At 46.7% G+C, this 7028-nt stretch overlaps 3 pseudogenes; 2 read left to right on the forward strand and 1 right to left on the reverse strand.

The window, feature by feature from the left end:
• Window positions 1-196: 196 nt before the first annotated feature.
• On the forward strand, window positions 197-715 carry LOC111170870 (SNRPN upstream reading frame protein pseudogene; annotated as a pseudogene).
• Window positions 716-921: 206 nt separating this feature from the next.
• LOC111170869 (small nuclear ribonucleoprotein-associated protein B pseudogene) lies at window positions 922-2070 on the forward strand (annotated as a pseudogene).
• Window positions 2071-5338: 3268 nt separating this feature from the next.
• Window positions 5339-6485, reverse strand: LOC111170871 (programmed cell death protein 5 pseudogene; annotated as a pseudogene).
• Between the last annotated feature and the right edge of the window lie 543 nt (window positions 6486-7028).

A 7028-nucleotide genomic window follows, 5' to 3' on the forward strand; every position in this document is an offset into this window, starting at 1 on the left:
AATTGACACAGTTGCTTTGTAAAGTCAGACATTCTGGAATTATTCTAGAATAAATCTTAGCTGAAAATTAACTCAAGAAATTCAGAGCACTGACACCAGTAAGAAAGGAGAATGAGCTTTCCAGCAACATGCTAGGTCAGTTGGATCTACTATAATTGTTCTTAAATGCTCACCTAGCAGTTGCTTTAGCAATATATTTCTCCAGGGGGAAAATGGCCAAGCAGGAAAACCTGAGTGTCCTCAGCTATTTCTCAGCAGTGATGTAAGTCTTTTAAATCAGATCTGTCGAGTTTCACGTTCCTACCTCTGAAGCTGTTGGGGATGGCTAGAGAAAGGCAAGTTGAAAGGCAGCTATCGAAAGTGGGTTCGGGGGGTGGCCACACATGTGCAGCCTGAGCCGGAGTGATTGGATGGTGCTGCCGTGGCAGGAGCAGCGCAGAGTGGGGTGGCCGCTGGAGATGCCTGACCTGTTCTGTTCTGTTCTGAGGCCAGCGGTGTGATGGAGCAGGCCAGGGACAATTTACACCTGAGATAGACTGTGGAACAGCACGTACCAGAGGTAGAAGTCCCAGTCAAACATAGAAGGATAACCTCACTGAGCAACCAAGAGTGTCACCTGTACCCGAGGCGATCTCAGCAGCAGCAAGTAACTGTGGTGGATTTCCATGCAGAATTGAGACAGGCATTCTTAGCTGAGATACCAAGAGGTGGTTAAAGCAGTATTGGAACACCCAGGCAGCTGATTTCAAGAGAAAACAAACAAACAAAATAAAAACAGGCTCTAGCTGCTGTTTGAAGCTTCTGCCCCAGCTTGCATTGTTTGGTGGAGAACCTTCGACTTACCTTAATCTGTAGCCTTCCCTTAGGTCTTAAGGATCCTGAAACTTTCCTGTGCACATTGGATTTGGTGGAGCAGCAATCATGACTGTGGGGAAGAGCAGCAAGATGCTGCAGCACATTGACTATAGGGTGAGATGTGTCCTGCAAGATGATTGGATCTTCACTGGCACCTTTAAGGCTTTTGACAAGCATATGAACTTGATGCTCTGTGATTGTGATGAGTTCAGGAAGATCAAGCCAAAGAATTCGAAGCAGCCAGAGTGTGAAGAAAAGCGGGCTTTGGATCTGGTGTTGCTGTGCCAGGAGAACTTGGTTTCCATGACTGTGGAGGGACCACCCCCCAAAGATACTGGCATTGCTTGGATATCACTTGCTGGAGCTGGAGGAGGCCCTGAGGTCGGCAGAGCAGCTGGCAGAGGTGTTCCACCCGGTGTTCCAATTCCCCAGGCTCCCGCTAGATTAGCAGGCCCTGTCTGAGGGGTTGCGGGGGAGGCATCCCAACAGGCAACGACCCTACAGGGAAGAGGCACTGTAGCAGCTGCTGCAGGTGCTGCTACTGCCAGGACTGCTGGAGCCCCAGCTCAGTATCCACCAGGACAGGGGACTGCCCCCACACCTGTTGGTTGAGCAACCCTACCTCCAGGAATTATGGCTCCTGCACCTGGTATGGGACCACCCATGGGCCCACCAATTAGGCTTCCCCTACTTGAGGGACTCCAATAGGCATGCCCCCTCCAGGAATGAGACCCCCTCCCCCAGGAGTAAGAGGTCCACCTCCACCATGAATGTGGCCACCAAGACCCTAGGATACTATTGATCCTTCTTAGTCACTGTTTTCCTGCAGTGCGTCTTGTGGAATGTATGTAGTGTTTGTGAGCTTTTGTCCCCTCTGCTGCATTAATATCAGCTAATAAATGCATAGAGCAATAAAGAAAAGTGGGTTCAAAAGGAGGTAGATGAACTTCATCTAGAAATTTCAGAGATTGATTGGGGATTGAGACAACTATCAAGAGGAAAGGTGTGGACCCAAATAGAGAACCAATACTGGCAAAATTAAGGGGAAGTAGGTCAGAGGAGACAAATAATGCGAGATAACAACGCATAAACAACATTTATGAACCATAGACTACATCCCAGGCACTCTTCTAATCACTTTACTTGTATTAACTCAGTGAATCCTTTCAACAACTTTATGTGAGAGATACTTACATTATTCCCCAATGTCTTACCTCGTATCATACCAAAAGGAGACCTGGGGACAAGGATTTGGATTCATTCCCCGGGCAATGATATCAGGTGCTCTGTCTTCTATGAGAGAGTGGAGAAGTCAGTCAAGGAAGGGAGGAAAACCAAATAAGTTCTGTTCATTAGTGGTGTCTGCCATGGGCAACCAGGGCTCCAAATGCCACTGGGAATGCTGTATAGAACATGCCTCAGCATTGTTTCACTGAAGGACGGGGAAGCGTTAGATTTTATCCGTCAGCTCCTACCCTTCATTAATTGAGGATTGCTTCTGAGGCATTAATTCCTAGGCACTGTCATGTTATCATATTCCAAGACATCATCAGGAAGAGAAGCAGTCTTTGGTATATAAGGAGCTGCAGATGGTGTCAGAGCAATGACAGCATCTGCTTCACTGAGTTTGCGTATGAGGAACATGGGACACAAAATTAACATCATTCGGTTTGGATTTATTCTAGAAATAATGACCATTGACTGAAGCTAGGTTTCTATATTCTGCCTGTGTTTACATGGGTAACCCAGTACAGCTAAAGCTGATGAAACAGACAAGAATAGAAAGACATCTTACACATGAAATCCATAGCTAACAGTGAGACACAGTTCATTGGTTCATTCATTTATTCAATCATTTGTACTTTCATCCAAATATTTACTAAGTGCCAGTGTTGAGTTTAGTAGTGTTTTGTGCACTGGGGATGGGGTGGGGAGAGGGATATAAGGAGAACAATTATGACAAGATTTCTGTTGTCATGCAGCTGACATGTTATTGGAGAGACAAAATAATTTCAAATGATAATGAATACGTTGAATAAAATAGACATCTACGTGACTAATTACAATGCTAATAGTTACTCAGAGCACCAGCAACTTGCCATAATTGCCAAAGAAAAAGGAAACATCCACTTCTTACCAGAATTAAACTCCTAAATATGATACTGAGGACTGTGTAGTTAGCAGGTGGATGGCGGTACAGCAAAGGAGCGGTGGATAAAGAAATTGGAAACACATTGCCAGCAGGGCTTGGTGCATGCCTGCCCTGATTAGAATGATGAATTGTGATGTTTTGAAAGGAAGAAAATGGTTGTGTATACTATCCTATATTTAACTTTGCATAAAAGATTAAAAGCATATCATCACATATTCTGTACCATTCATTCTAGTAGGCCGAGTGTGTGCTCAAATATGTGATAAATCTAGATCAGGGATTAAGAACTTCTTCAGGACATGCTTTTTTTTTTTTTTTTTTTTGCCACTGCTCGACTTGCCGGATCTCAGTTCCCCGACCTGCCCTCGGTAGTGAAAGTGTGGAGTCCTAACCACCGGACCGGCAGGGAATTCCCAGGGCATGCTTCTTTCTATGGAATGTACTTCGAGTTACATGCTGTAGGTCACCCTTGGAGACTAGTCTGTCGTGGGATGTCCGTAATCAAAGTCTGCTCATGCATTCTCTCATTCCTTTAGTTTTATCTTTATTCTCACATTTACTGAGTGCCCTTATCGGGCAGGTGAGGTTTGGGGCACTGAATTGAGCAGGAGAGACGTGGTAACTGGAGCTCACATTCTAGTGGGGGAACCTGACAACAAGTAAACAAGAAACTGATCAACAAAAATGTCAACAACCCTTTCGATTCGGCCCCAGCCAGCAGGGTCCTCCAGCCCAGTGTCGTTGGAGCCAAATAGAATGATATACTGAGTTCGGTTCAGAAGCAAAGGAAAGTTTTATTCTTTGATCAAAAAATGGAGAGATGCGAGCTCGCACTCTCCCCATAGGCAGTGGGCAGGGCTGCTAGGGCTCTCCTAGCGGGGAGGGGCGCCGAGTTCTCGCGGGTCTGGCGCAGGCGTATTGCTCACACTCCAGGTCACGGTGTCACGCACAGCGTCTCAGCACACGGGCCCGCCGCCCCCATCTTGAATCGCAGTGCTGTGCGCTGCGCCTCTGCGTGGAGCTGTGGTGTCAGGCGCGGCTGTGTGGCTCTAGGAACTCTGGTCCAAAGGGCTGGGTACAGGGCCTCTGCGTGTGGCAGCCTATGGGCAGGTGAAACTAGAATAAGCACAAAGGAGAAGAAAAAAAAAAGGTTGGACACTATTACCCAGCTTCTGTTTTTATTTCCTGGGAATTGTTAATGGGCTTTACCGGTGGCAAATCCCTCCTCTGCCTTTTGTCCTGCTCTTCATTCTCGAGAGGCGCTGAAGGGCGCAGGTTCATTTTCTGTAACTACTGCCTCCTGATTTCGGGCATCGTCATAACCCGGGGTAGAGAAGCAGAACTCCCCAGCTCCCTTTAGCTATGTATGTCACCAGGCTTTGGCTCTAACTGTTCGTATCCCTGAGTGAGACAATTTAACCTTTTGGCGACAGAGGATGTTACCGACTTAGACGTGAGGCCCCCCTCTTGGGGTCCTAGCTGAACCGAAGCCCCCCGGCTCGGTCAGGGTGTTTTTTCCCTCTTAGGTTCGTGCTGCCAATAATGAAACTGAGTTTGGCTCAAGCAAGACCGGCTTTTATTCAATGGCCAGGGAATGGAGAAGGGTAGCTCATGCTCTAAAGGCACATTCTTCCTGAAAGGAGGAAAGTGGGGGACTTTTAAGGGGTGAGAGGCAAGTGCGTCATCAGAAACTGGGGAAAAGGATGGAGATTTACAGGAACAGCCAGGCTATGCACAGGCCCTCTTGCACATGCACAAACCATGTCTAGCAGAGTACAAATGCCCCTTTGGGTGGAGATCTTAGTGTGGTAATGAAGTAAAGGTAACTTTCAGACACCTCCAGATTTCATCTGCGCAGATGTGTTCCTGTGGTCAATTCAGAGCCGGTTTGGGGCAGTTGACCACTGTATATCTCTCAAAACATATACCTCTCAAAGCACAGCTGCAAAACATCTCTGCCAAACACCAGGTACTTTTGAAACAAACACAGAAATGAATCTGGGCAAGTGTTGTTCAGCTCTCAGGAGTTGGTATGGAAACACAGAGATAAATGAGCGGAAGGAAAGTGGTGACCTTTAGTTTATTTTGCCTGCTATCTTGGATCTAGCCAGTTTGGTCTGGTTTTGTTGTGGGCCTTTGTGGCATCCTGTTGATAGAACACAACTAGCTTCTATAGTTATCTGCACCCAGGGCCTGGGCCGCATGGCATGGGTGACAAGGACACCAGTCAAGTCAAGGTACATGGCCGACATATTAGCAAGAGCAGCATGTCTCAACTATCTGACTGATTATACTTTTCATGCCAGGAGTTACCATGACCTCAACTAACCAATTATGTAGGGCTTCCCTCCCATAGTGAGTTTCTTGATGAGTCTCCCTGATGGCTTGACAAGCTGCAGTTGGGGAAAGAAGCATGGTTCGTGTTCATTAACTAGCCACCCATGGCCTCCTAGATCTCTAATGAAGCCGCGTTTTTGCACTTTGTCTAATTCTTCCTTTATGCAGATTGGGGAATAATTGGATGGATCTGGCCTTCGAGGTATGAGGGGTAGTTGCCAAGTTACTGGTTCCCTGGCCACCCTTTTGGCAATCACATCTGCCTTGTTGTTTCCCTCTGCATCCCCCTTTTGGCGACCCCTACGATGAGTTACTACCACCTTTTTTGGAAGCTGTACTACTTCTTTTTTATTATTTTTTTAATTTTGCATAACAAGTTTATTTCTAAAAGGCATATAGACAATAAACAAAGTAAACATCCCATCAAGATCTTAACTTCTGCCAAGTATTATCCGTCCTAGAATTGCTCCATAAAGTCCCAGTCTCTAGACGACTTAAATTCAATAATCGCCATCTTCATCAGAGTCCATTACTTTTCTTCTGTTGAATTTAACTGTTGTTTTCTTTTCTGTTTGTTGGTTTACTTTTTCGAGGATTTCTATTACACCTTGTTCTGATACCTTCCCACTTAGTTGTCCATACCGTGCCATCTGTATAAGGTAATTCTCTACTGTTTTAGTTTTCTCAGGCTTTACAAGTGCTAAGTTACTTAATCAGGCCCGGGCTGACTGATCCAGAACTTGGGCTAAGATACTGTTTCTCATTTCTGCTTCCCTATGCTTTGCTTCCTGTTGTGCTACATCGCCTGGGTCCCCGTGCTTCGCCTGCAGCTCGGCCCGCCTGTGCTTCCTCAGCGCCTCAAGCTCCTCCTCTGCCACGGTGTGGCCGTCTGGAGCGAGCAGCCGCGGCCACGCTCCAGCCCACTCAGAGAGACCTCTGGGAAGCTGTACTACTTCTAAGAGCTTCAGTATGCTTAAGCCACGTTCCAGTTTTTTGTTCTCCGCAGTAAGCATACCTCTTTCCTTCCAAATAGCCCCATGTGCATGGAGGATGGCATATGCGTACTGGGAATCTGTGTAAACATTGAAGATCCTCCCAGTCCTGAGCTCTAAGGCTTTTGGACAGAAGTCCCTGGAAGGTAGCCCTCTTGCTTCTGTGACTTGGGTCCAGGAGGTTACAGTGTATCCTGTCAGACTTTTCCCCCTCTCATAAAACTGCTCCTGTTTGTGAACCATTCCTTTTTGGCATTTGGAAGAGGCTCATTTCCTAGCTTGGGGCAACTGGAATAGATGGCGTCTGTGGTTTCTATACAGTCACGCTCCAGGGACCCCATTTCTGTGGGTATCAGGGTGGCAGGATTTAGTGCGTGACAGGTTATTACGATAGCCACTGGATTGTCTAAAAGCATAGTCTGAACTTGAGTCGACCTTCCAGGGGATAGCCATTCTGTTCCCTTAGAACTTACTAAAATGTGAATCTGCTGTGGAGTCCATATAGTGACTGGCTGACCAAACATTAACTTTTCAGCCTCCTTTATCAGGGCTGCAGTAGCTTCCTCAGCCCGAAGGCAAGGAGGCCATCCCTTTGTGGCTTGACGTAATTGTTTAGAGAAATAAGCAACCACCCGAGTAAGGGTCCCATGTTTTGACCTAATACCCCAAGGAGATCCTCCTTCTCTCATGAA

This window comes from Delphinapterus leucas, chromosome 8, assembly GCF_059928025.1.
Source record: "Delphinapterus leucas isolate spDelLeu-1000000601 "Yukka" chromosome 8, BTC_Dleu_Yukka2, whole genome shotgun sequence".
Classification (NCBI taxonomy): Eukaryota; Metazoa; Chordata; class Mammalia; order Artiodactyla; family Monodontidae; genus Delphinapterus; species Delphinapterus leucas.